The sequence below is a fragment of the Chiloscyllium plagiosum genome, unplaced genomic scaffold, assembly GCF_037043375.1.
Source record: "Chiloscyllium plagiosum isolate Xiang-an unplaced genomic scaffold, Cpla_swu_hap1 HiC_scaffold_36, whole genome shotgun sequence".
Taxonomy (NCBI): domain Eukaryota; kingdom Metazoa; phylum Chordata; class Chondrichthyes; order Orectolobiformes; family Hemiscylliidae; genus Chiloscyllium; species Chiloscyllium plagiosum.
In genome coordinates this window covers 17,692,200-17,705,085 of record NW_028270174.1, presented here as the reverse complement: position 1 = coordinate 17,705,085, position 12,886 = coordinate 17,692,200, and the positions used below count along the sequence as shown (strand labels likewise).

The following is a 12,886-nucleotide window of genomic DNA, read 5'->3' as shown; positions in this document are numbered from 1 at the left end:
GGCAACACATAAATTTGTGGAGTTGTGGATAGTGAGGAAAGTTGTCGAAGGATATAGCAGGATATGGATCAGTTAGAAATTTGGGCAGAGAAATGGTAGATGGAATTTAATCTGGACAAGTGTGAAGCGATGCATTTTGTGAGGTCAAATGCAACGGGAAAGTATATGGTAAATGGTAGGACCCTTAAGAACATTGATATACAGAGGGATCTCGGGATGCACCCTGAAAGTGATAACATAAATGGATAAGGTGGTAGAGAAGGCATGCAGCTCATCAGTTGAGGAATTGAGTATAAAAGTTGGCTGGTCATGTTGCAGCTGTTTAAAATTTTAGTCAGGCCTTCTTTGAAGTATTGTGTATAGTTCACCACAATATAGAAAGCTTTGGAGAGGGTGCAAAAGAGGGTTATCAGGATGATTCCTGGATTAGAGTGTATTAGCTATCAGGAGAGATTAGACAGACATGGATTGTTTTTGCTAGAGTGTAGGAGGCTGAGGGGATGACCTGATAGAAGAATATAGAATTATTAGTGGCATAGTTAGGGTGGATAGTCAGAGTCTTTTATCCAGGGTTGACATGTCAAATACGAGGGCAAATAGGTTTATGGTGAGAGGCAGCAAGTTTAAAGGAGATGTGGAGACAAGTTTTTTATGCAGAAGTTGGTAGGTGCCTGGAAACTGCTGCCAGGTTAGGTGGTAGAAGCAGATGCGTTAGCAAAGTTTAGGAAGCATTTTAAACAGACACTTGAAGAAGCAGGGAATAGAGGAATATGGCTCATGTGCCAGCAGATGGGATTAGTTTAGAATGGTATCATGGTAGCACAGATATGGTTGGCTGAAGGGCCTGTTCCTGTACTGGACTGTATTGTGTCTTATGTTCTATGATGTCTTGCCCCAAACTGAACTGCCAGCAAATCAGAAGCCGGCAATTGTCGTGAATAATATGTGTCCATTAAGTGATCATTTAAAAGTCTTATTTGATGGTGGATCTGGGAGGAAGACCATGGGCTTGCTGTCAAGGACTACATTCTTGTGGTGGACATCTCCTTATTGCTAGTTCACTTGAATATTTGCTGTTCCTGTCATTTTCTCCTCCAGTTCTTGAAAAAGAAAAGAATGGAAGTGTCTAATGTACAGGCCAACTTAGTGCCATAGAATTGACAAGACGAAGCAAATTAATGTTGGTTCTGAAATATTTCAAGTACATTATTTGATAATGCTGTGAGAAGATGAAATAAAGCATCTCAGAGAGATTGTGGACATCTCAACACAGCTACCCCACAACATGACGAAACCTGAATGCCAAGTCAACTCAACCATCGAAGGAACTGACTCTGCAGTTTTTGGAGTGATTAAATGACAGGGCTTTGGATGCATGACAAGCACATGCATCCAGCCGATAAAATAGGGCTGGCTTTTCAATTGCCAGCAAGTTTGAAATTAAGTATGGACACAATATAAGAATCACCTTCTCAGACATTGTCTCAATGCCAATGCCCCTGAAATCCACTGCAATTTCAAATGGAGAATGGCACGGAGGGATACAGGGACCTATTATCCTCCAATGAATGGCCCATTGAGCTCTCTGATGATCTTGATAAGAGATTGTGAAAGGCAAAGACGGGATTTTCAATGTTCAGTTCCATGATTCAAATCAGTCTAGTTCATAACAACTCTTAGGTTTGTCAGAGGCAAATCTGAAAGTTTGTTTTTTTATACAAGCCCAATCAGGTCCAAAGCATCGGCCACTAACAATCAAATTAATCACAGCCTTCAGCTGTTACCTCGTCACTTCCTTTCAGGCCATTCCACGTGACCATCTTTAGTCAAAGCAATGCCCAATGACTGAACGTTGGTCAGTGGGAACTACATTTTCACTTTCTTTCTTATTGGATCACAGCTGTGATGCTGGGTAATGTTTCATTAGCATTCCCCATAATTCCCTAGCATCACTGGACCAACTTCCACATGGACAATCACAACAGCTCAGTCTACCCCTCAGCCCAGCTTCTGGGAACACGATCGCCATATGTGCTGTCAAACTGTTTCTCTAACATCCAATCTTAGAAGAGTTATAACTTGCTCCAGGTCAATGTTTAAGGATATTATTTACAGCTCCCAAAACACAAACTTCACTTCCTTATCAGGGGCTTCACTTCCCTCTCTGATCAGGATCTCAGGATCGGCCAGATGTTTTAGAGTCTGGACCCCCAGCTGACATTCTGACTTTATCATTTTACCCAACCTGCTCAATCATAGTGAAGTCTATTTGCCCCCTACCTACTTGCTTCTTTAAATTCTCTCTGACACCCTCTTTGGGGGGAGGGGGGGGGTGTTGAGCCAAGAAGGGGAAGGGGGTGCACATTGTTAGCTATTGTACAAGTAGCCTGGCCTCTGAAGATCAAACAAGATTAAACATTGACCAACAGGGAGGCAGCATTACATGAACAGCAATCAGATTTGGAAAATGGCCCTTAAAATGATTACAATCGAAGGAAAATTGGAGGCTGAAACCAAACAAATTTTAATATACTTTAACAGAATCATTATAGATTATTTAAATAATGAATTACCTCTCTTGATTATTAAGCTATTTAAAAATGACATCACTGGCATTACAGATTTGCTGAGTGTGTGATTTAGACTGTGCTCTTGGTGAGAGATGCCAATGAAATTTTCTTTGACTGAGCAGCACTTGCTGAAAATATTCTAACCTGATGAATGCTCGCGCTTAAATGATGCTGATGGTTGCAAATCCAACCACATTCCTTCAGCTAACAAGGATTGGTGAGCAAGGGAACAAGTTGATGTACATATTGAAGCTAAAGGATTGCTGTCTTTATCTACAGCCTGTTATCTCTTTAGAATTGGATGGAATCTTACAGCACCCTTTCCCCCTGCTGTGGCTGAAAACCACTTCGACCCAATGGTTCATGATTTACAGATCCTGCCTTGAGATTTCCACTGATAGTATACACAGTGTTCAGTTTCTGAGCTCTGTGAGATCGAGTGACAATGTTTCTTCATTACCAGTGTCCTGCTTCTCTTCCAGTTCACACTCCCGTACACATGTTTGACTCAATGGCATCTGAAAAGAGAGAGGCATGAGAGTATGTTTGTGGTGAGACAATGGGGATGGAGATATGGGGATGGGGTTGGGAAGGAAGTGTTTCAGGCATACATTGTTATGATGATGGATCACAATCCCAAATTACTTAAAAACATATTGAACTTTTCAATAAAATGTTCACTTAAAATAAAGCCAAGCCTGGCTGACAATGTAAGGTCAAAAAATGGAATTCACTGACCATGCAAGGAATCCCTGTGTTCAGTGATGGTAATGCTATTGAACGTCAAGTGAAGGTTTTGGAAAAGAGACTGCCCATTTTCAAATCAGAGAGTCAACATTGAGCGGCCATCTGCTACCATCTGTTGCAGGTCAGCGTTTCAAGGTTTAATGGGGAACAGCGCAGTGAACACCCAAGCCAATTACTGTTCCTGCCAGCAGCCATCATGTCCCCTATTTCTTGTGACCTGGGTTGGAAACAGCCTCTATGTGTCCAACGTGTCAGTCACTGAATCTGGGAGAACTGAAGTCAAGTCAGACATGTCAAGCAAGTGTAATCCGTGCTAAGGTAAAAGGCAGAAAGAAGGTGGAGCTCTTATTACACTCAATGATTAATTGCATTGTCACCAAAAGACCTTTAACTTTTCAGCAGCAATGGTCAAAGAAAGGATTGACATCCCTGTTAATCTGTTGACAATATTTGGAGATTTTAACCAAAAACATACTTCTTATCTTTCTTAATTGAAAATGTTCCAATACAAAACTACCACGGCATCAATTGTAGGAAATTGAAAAAAAGAACCAATACTCTAGGCCTTCACTCAGTGAACCCTATAACTTGTCATTATGGCCTTGGAGAAAGGGGAAAAGACTCATTTTGCCAGATCACCTCCCCTTTTATGTTGATTAAGGTCATTTAAAACCGTGGGATAAACCCAGGCAGCAGTACAAGAAGACAGTGTTTCAGTGAATCAGAATTTAAAAGCTTTGAAAGCAATTAATCATTACAGAACATCATTAAATAGAATTTGAAAGCTTTATCAAAGAGTTTACTACTATATTACTGCAATAGTGTTGAAAAAGACTGGCAGAGAAATAAATTACAGAACATTGAGGAGACCTAAGCATTGCCAAGGGTACATTCAAGGCTGAATCAGCACTGTGATGGTCAGCGGTTTCAAAAGAGATTAAAGATTTTATAATTCGTTGTGAAACGTGCAATTATATTGGTTAGTCAGGTCTGGAAAACAAAGTCAAGATTAGAGTAGTGCTCCAAAACCACAGCAGGTCAGGCAGCATCCAAGGAGCATGAAAATTGACGTTTCGGGCCAAAGCCTTTCATCAGGAATTGGTCTGGAAAATACTCCTGTCATCCCTGAAGTCAGACCAGATGATAAAATCGAGCAAAACTTTCAAGAAGAATTATATACTGAGGACATGATTGAGCAGTGCAACCTACTTAAGCTCGTGCAGATCTCTTGAATTGAAGGGGTTCAGACAGTAGAACAATCTGCTTAACAAATTGACACAGCAGAATTGTGTTTTCTCTCAACTGACTTCAAATAGCCACACAGAGCAATCATCTGAAACTACATGGTCTCCAAGAAATGCTTAAGTCCTCAAAAAGTATTATAAATATGAAGCATCTTTCTAACAGTACACTCTTCTTGATGTTCACACTAATCTGCTCTTGACTAGATCAAATGAAGGTGGGGTGATTGTTTTGCAAAATATTTCTGTTCAACCTGCAAACAGGACCTTGAGATTTTGGTTGATTGCCATTGTTGTGTTTTATTTTTCAACCATGTTAACATCTCTGTACTGCCCTCCTGCAGTGATTCATGGGAGCACAATATAAACCTGGTTCTTTTAGGTGCTTTACAACCTTCTAGACTCAATCTTGAGTTCAATAATTCAGTCCATAAGACCTGTCCCCATTTTGTTTGCTTTTGTTTTGCAGGTTTTAGTCTTACTCAATTATTTCTCTGTATGTTTTTTTTTTGTATGGAGCTGTGCTTCATTGTGACATTCACACCTCATCTGGCTGCATCTTTTATTTCTTTATTTTTCCCATTATGACTCCCTTTGGCCCTGCACTTCCAACCTCTTGTCATTTAATTTTCACACTTTCACAGATCATCCCCATCGTCCCTTTTCCCAACTCCTCACTTCTTTAGAACCATTTTAGAAAGCATTTTTAGCTTTTCCCAGTTCCAGTAATAAGTAATTTACTATGAAACCATTAGACCACAAGAAATAGGAACAGTGACATGCTTATTCACTAGCACTTTGTCCCCACAGGTCTCTGTGGCAGGGAATCTCTGTCTTAAATCTCTGTCTGAGACTATGCCCTTTGGTCCCAGAATTTCCCATGAGAGGAAACATCCTCTCTGCATTTATCCTGTCAAGCCACTAAAAAATCCTGTATATTTCCCTGAAATGTCACTTTGTTTCTGTCTCCATGGATGCTGCCTGATCTACAGTCCTTCCAGCCTTTTCTGTTGGTTTGTCCAGTGAGTATTTCTCTTTTCACAGAATCTGGTTTTGAGCTTTATGTAAACATAATATTTTTGATACAGTGAATCTCAATTGGATTTTACACTCTGGAGTACACAGTAAAAGCCAGAATGAGGAAATAATTGCTAAATTTGAACTTCACGTTTAAAGCGAACTCAAGAGATGCATTTAATATTTCTGTGCACAGTTTATTTTCAAGTCAGAAATGAAGCTATTTTGGTGCAGTTAACACAGCTATAACTGAATGTAAAAGTGGCCAAGTGCCTAAAAGAGTTGTAACAAAGAGCTTTAATTGTGTTGAACATTAATTGTCACAAGTGTTCGTTGTCCAACTGGGTATTTCTCTTCTATTTCACATCATTGTTTAATTTCTCTGGATATTCCTGATTTACTCTTTGTAATTGAAATGCAAGGAAACCTGTGGGCAGGTAATATATATGGCATGTAGTCCCTGGCAGAATCCATTGTGGTTCACTATCCCTTCTTTGCTTTAAACAAATTCTTAATTTTACACAGCATTGTCTTCATCAGTTTCATCAAACCGACATACACTGAGACATTATGTAAAATATAATAAAATAAAACTGAAATGCAAACATCTTCCTTCTGCACCGTGATAATTCTGTAATTATTGTTGAAAAAGGACACATTTTATCAAAGCTTTTTGTCTTGCACTCATCAGGGCAGCACGGTGGATCAGTGGTCACAGCTGCCTTCGAGCATCAGGGACCCGGATTTGATTCCCGCATCGGGCGACTGTCTGTGCGGAGTTTGCACATTTTTCCTGTGTCTGTGTGGGATTCCTCCGGGTGCTCCAGTTTCTTCCCACGGTCAAAAGATGTGCAGGTTAGGTGAATTGGCTATGGGAAATGTAAGGTTACAGGTATAATGTTGGGTGGTGGATCTGGGTGGGATGCTCTTTGGAGGGGCAGTGTGGAATTGATGAGCCGAATGGCCTGCATCCACACTGTACAGTTTCGATGATGTACTAAGGTAAAACAAGCACGGTGGCACAGTGGTTAGCACTGCTGCCTCACAGCGCCAGGGACCCGGGTTCAATTCCCGCCTCGGGCAACTGTCTGTGTGGAGTTTACATACTCTCCCTGTGTCTGCATGGGTTTGATCTGGTTTCCTCCCACAGTCCAAAAATGTGCAGGCTAGGTGAATTGGCCATGCTAAATTGCCCCTAGTGATAAATGAAGGGGAATGGGTCTGGGTGGGTTGCTCTTCGGAGGGTCGGTGTGGACTTGTTGGGCTGATGGGCCTGTTTCCACACTGTAAGTGATCTAAAATTTATACCATAGAGGAGAGTACTGATTGACTGGTAAATGGACTTTGATCGGTAGTGATGTTACTATTGAAAAGTCACTAGTTAGATGGTGACTCTTAGTTAACTGCTAAGCTTTGTTTAAATTTTAGGTTAACTCTGAATACTCAAGGTATTGCCCTGACAGCCAGAGAATGGCTGTAATCTGTATTGATGATTTAAAACAGGGTAAAGTGGCTGTATGATGTTTCAGTCTGCAAAGAACAGAGCTCTGGATATTAAAACATGCAGCTTCAGTATACACACTCGTGTTACCTTACGAGTTCGACTGACAATCTTAAATGGGTTACTGGTGTAATTCTTCACACAATCAAAGTGATTTCCTGTGGTTCATTTCTCCAACAGCAAGAACACAGAAGAAGATTGACATCATTCAGGACAAAGCAGGCTGTTTGGCTGGCATTCCATCCACCATTCACTAGCATATTCCTGACATTCGGATCACCCACCCCATCCATTACCGTGAAGCTCTTGTAACCAAAAGAATGCACTGAAATTAGCTGCCATATTACAGCAAACCATGCAAATTGAGAATGGCATAAAATCATGGACACTGAAATTGTGGTTGTTCGCTCCTTTGTTTGTAGAGATGGGGGCCGTGCATCAGCATTTACTGTTACACATTGAGGAGCGATGGCCATCACAGGGAAAGGTTCTCTCCCATGTTCCTGAGTTCTGGAGAGAACTGACAGTGTTTTCAACAAAGCATGAACCGCCTTATCAAGCGTTATTGACTGATAATTACTGCTGGACTAAGCTGACATATCTCGCAGAGTCTCAAATCACTCCAAAAGAAGTTCAAATTCTAATTCCCCTCAACAATGTAGAAGATGATGACTGGTTAGGTGATCCATTTAGCTCACTGCCTTCTGACTAATTGCAAAAGCTGACATTAAAAGAAAAAAGAGGAATATGGAGAGCTATGGATGGATTGCACAACAAAGCTAAAGTTTGGAGAGGTGTCTTTGTATGTGTTTTGGCTGACTGTGGTTAATGAATATACAACAATCTCTGACCACAGTATTACTGTGTTCTTGCCATTTGTGACAACACACCATTACAAGCTAGCAATTTTTTTACATTGGCGTACATGTAAAACAACAGGAGGGGATGCTTATTGGTGGAGCAAACCTCTCATCAATTCCTCCCCAAATCTAAAAGCTCTGCATGCATCAGAAAAATTGCAATTTACTCTACCATGTTATTTGCTTGGATCTACTATTCATGAATAATTAGAAAGAGTTGAGTCGAGCAGATTTTGAAATCATAACCGTGCTTGTAGTTGAAGGTGACTTTTGTCGTTGGATTTGATACATTAATGCTTTTGAACCTTCTTTAGCTTCTTGTATATGCTATGCTACAAACCTCTCTGTTAAGGCTGTAGCCAAAGTAAATGTATGTAAATGACGTATACGAGCAATCGATCCAGCTGAAATAAGTAGACATGTGGTGGAATTATTTGTCTCACTGAAGTGTCCCTTGATATTAAAAAGGTTGGGAACCAGTGTTCTATGGTAAGGTGGACCTACAAGTTCCTCTTTTGGCAAATATTGAAGGCTTGGTTCTCAATCTAGAATTAATATTTGGTTCTTTCAACATAAGTCATTGCTAGCTTTTTGTTGAAGCTTTGTCATTCACTCCGTAACTGTTAAAATTAGAGAAGTAAGAAATGTCAGCTTTCTTCATGTGTCTCACAGCATCATTAGCAAGTCAACAATTCTTTGCAAGAAATAATAAAAATATGGTTTTATGACATTTGCAAATCAATTTGAACATCTGGGTGAAATTACGTCAGCGCTGAACTGACAGTGGGAATCCAGAGTTGAGCTTGACCTGATTCTAGGGTGACATGAAATAAGATCTCACACTGCTGTAGGTTGTCACCCCATTGAGTGTACACCATGAAGTAGCAATTATAGAGCTCTTTACTTCTGTCTTATATTTTCCATTTTCTGAATCTGCCTTCCCCAATGGATCTACAGGAGCGCAGAAACAAGGATATAATCAAACATTTCCTTTCCTCTGAATTGTCCCTTAGCTAGTTGGATGGAATGGGCAGGAGGATAATAAGGTGACATAAAGCAAAGCTTGGTGGTTGCAATGAACCTGTCTTCTGTGTCTGATTGTTTATGTAAATGCAGCTTTTCTCCATCTTTCTGGTTGCAACGTTACATGCTGCAAATGTTCGGAGTGTTCAGGATTCAGAAGCTTAAATCGTTCCTATGCAAAGGATGCAGAATTGGGACTTGCTATGAAAATTTAATTGAGAATTTATTTTTAGATTATTTACATAGGGTAAGGATAAGGAGGAGCTGTTTCTTTGGTTGGTGAGGAATCATCAATTCAACTTTGTCAATAAAATGACAAAATGAAAATATCTTAAGAGGTGAAGATTATTATATTATGGGGTTGAATCATTGCATCTTTAAAAAACTACTTGGATAAGTAATTTTAAAGATGGAAGATACAGAACACTAGAGTGACAGTGGGATTAGTTTTGAATTGATCCAGCAAAAAGTTAGCAGACATGATGGGCTGAATGGCCTCATTCTGTCTTATGAAGCTCCACGGTTTGATTTGGAAATAGCTAGATGTTTCTGGACACTTTCTGAAGAACTGACTAGGTTACAAGAGGTCCTGTTTCCTTTACATAAGGCAAGAATCTCTCCACAGCCTGACCATTTTCTTGCTGCCACTTTGAACAGACAGCAAAGCCTCAGAGTGAAACCAACTCTCTCCTTCTCTTCCACACTGTCGATCCTCATACCTCATCTTGTTCATCTAATTCTTCCATTTTGGCCCAAGACCAGGGTGACAGCTGCTCCATCTGGCATGTGGGGTTAGTAGAATGGTGCAAGTTGCTATTTGGGGAGCTGGGACTATGGCCAGCAGCCACACCAACCTTTCGCTAAAGGGGTGGTACGGTGGCTCAGCAGTTAGCACTGCTGCCTCACAGCACCAGCGTCCCAGGTTCGATTCCAGCCTCTGGCGACTGTCTGTGTGGAGTTTGCACATTCTTCCCGTGTCTGCGTGGGTTTCCTCTGGTTTCCTCCTGCAGTCCAAAGATGTGCAGGCCAAGTGAATTGGCCATGGTAAATTGCCCATAGTGTTAGGTACATTAGTCAGAGGGAAATGGGACTGGGTGGGTTACTCTTTTGAGGGTCGGTGTGGACTTTTTGGGCCGAAGGTCTTGTTTCCACACTGTTGGGAATCTAATCTAAAGGAAAAGCTGTCAGAAATGAAAGTCACAAATTCTGTCCACCATAATTAATTCTAGGGCTCGTCATTGATGGTCATATTTTAATATTTTATGAATTATTTAATTGGAATTTCCACTCCGTCCCTCCCACACACCACCCTCCAAGCCCTTTTAGGGACAGTCAGAGACTTCTGTGAAGACTCCGGACACAGTCAGATTTCCTTCTTTGCATCAACAATTCAGCTACAAAGGCCAACAGTGCAATTTCTTCTGAATAGGCCTGTGTAAGGGTCAGCTTCTTCACATCATCTGTTCATGTCTGAGAGTGGAGAATTGAGCAACCAATTTATAATATTTATATTTGACTTTTAAGCATACTGTATGAGCAGTTAGAAAAAAGCTGAAACAGTCGCATTGGCTTATGTAAAAGTTTTTAATCAAAGGCAAGAGAGCAAAACATGAAAAGCTTAAGCTTAAACTCTGCTTTTTAAAAAAATGTTATTTGTTAGCTTGAAGCAAGGTCATGCAATTTGAAAGGGAGAATAAATCTTTGCATTCTTCATTTTCGTGTACAGGTGCAATCTGTCCAATGTTTGAGAGCAGACGGTAAAGCAGAAAGCACGGGTGTTATGCAAAATGGTTGGCACACAATACTATTCAGTGGTGTTTTCATTCATTCTTAAGTTGTTTAATTCTCAGAGCAAACCTTTTAATGTCGCCCTTTCCCTTGACTCTGTGTTAAAAAGGGCCTGCACTGGCCTGTTTACTCAGAGAGCAAATTTATTAAGCCACTGATGTCAGATTAAAGGAAGAAAGGGGAGAAATCAAGGACACTAAACTGCACATAAAAGGGAATCGCTAGCAACCAATCTGTTCTACTTCCAACCATTTGCACTTTATGAATAAAGGGTCAATCTGGTATTGGAACCCAAACGTTAATGTTCTTATGTGCTTAAGCTACTTTACAGCCTGAATAAATGATGGTGATCCACACCACCCCGCCTAACCATTGAAGCACAGAATGGCTGAAGTTTAGAGAAATGCACTGTAGCCAGAGTTCCTCTGTGAATTATTAACAGTTATTGATATGAGTCAATAGCGCAAAACAATCAATATGTTTAACTTGCCTTAGTTTTTGTGTTAATATTGCTATCCAGTCAATCTATATTTTTAAACCAGTGAAATATCTGTACAACAGTGAATGTTATTGGGTTCCATTTCCGTTTTAAATTAAAGCCATTCTGTTCTGGTTGGTATATGTATTTGTCCAATCTGTTTTATGTTTCAATAAAAGAGATTAAATGTATCTCTGTCTTGTATCTAGCCAACTAATGTCCTTTAAATCTCCACAATTTACCAAATTAAACTAATTTAGAGTGCTTCCAAAAGCAACATCTGTAGGCTGACGTTACTCCCTGTCTTTCTTAGGCCATAGGAGCTGCTCTCCTTTGCATTGATCTCTGAATAGTCATGCCTGTCAGAAGCCCTATCAGCCATTATCATTCTAATTTTACTGCCTTTCTCGGTCCCTAATCTAATTTGCAATGATGCTCAAGCATTTCGCAAGCCTACAGCACTTTCTTCAGAATTTCAACAAGAGCATTAAACCCCCAATTTACATTAATGAAGTGCACATTTAATTAGGGGGAGAGGGTAAATGGAGGGCTCTTCAAGAGCAGTTGTGTGATATGATAGGCACTTGAAAAACTAAGAAGATGCATCTGATTAAGGACTTCCATTCAAACACCCAGGCTTCATCTCATTTCGCTGCATTCTCTATCACCAGAGCGCAAGATAAACTCAAATTTACTAAAGGCATCAAATGCCATTGAAAGAGACCAACACAATTACCTTTCATCAGACAGTTAGTGGGGGTCCTGGATCACTGCTCGAGCAGAATTTATTGGTGCTGTAATTTAGGTAGAGGCCAATTGCAACTTGTGCACAAAACAGAAAATAATTGAGAATGTGGAGAAGCTTGTGAATAGGGAAGAGGCCAGGAGGCTCTTGGTTTGTTCATAACAGAAAGTTAAAGACAAGGAAACAAAAAAAAAAGGCAAATTCTTTATTGCGAGTTTCCAGGACTCTAAAACAGAGCTCTTTACAATAGCTTACGTTTTAAGGCATGTAAATGAATACAGTGACAAGTTGCAGATCTAGTTATCATTGGGCTTAAGGTACTGTAATATTTCTAATATAGATTGAGTTTGATAGGGCCCCTGTGTGTCATGTTGGGACATTTTATAATGTTGAAAACACCATGTTGGGACACCATACAAATCCTAGTATGCTGCTGTGTTTTAACAAGTCGGACATGGCATTACATAGAATTATATCACATCTGCAGCACTGAAGCAAGCCATTCAGCCCAACTGGTCTGTGCTCCACACAAGCCTCCTTCCATTCTTCTTCATCTAACCCGATTCCCATCACCTTCAATAATAAAAACAGAAACTCTCAGTAGGCCAGGCAGACTCCATGGGAGATAGAAACAAGGCCCACATTTCTGGTTGATAACCTGCTGTCAGAACTGTGTAACCATCCTTGGAACCTACTATCTGTTTCCAGAATCGTTAAAACACAAACATACAAATTATCAGCAGGATTAGGCTGCTCAACCCCTCCAGCCTGCTCCGCCTTCCAATAGGACTGGGGCTGATCTGATTACTGCCTCAACTCTACATTCCCACCTATCTCCAATAATCTTTGAACCCCAGGTAGTCAAGAATCTATCTAATGCTACCACTCCTCTCTGGGAAATAGAGTTCCATAGATT

General features: G+C 40.4%; 1 long non-coding RNA gene across 4 annotated transcripts in view; it reads right to left on the bottom strand.

Moving 5' to 3' along the window:
• Positions 1–12,886, bottom strand: part of LOC122539442 (uncharacterized) — a 60,451-nt gene that overhangs the window by 26,724 nt on the left and 20,841 nt on the right. For all 4 annotated transcript variants that reach the window (XR_006309080.2, XR_015753229.1, XR_015753230.1 and 1 more), the window contains one exon: positions 3,031–3,088. This is a non-coding gene — a long non-coding RNA (uncharacterized LOC122539442). The remainder of the gene's footprint in view (positions 1–3,030; positions 3,089–12,886) is intronic.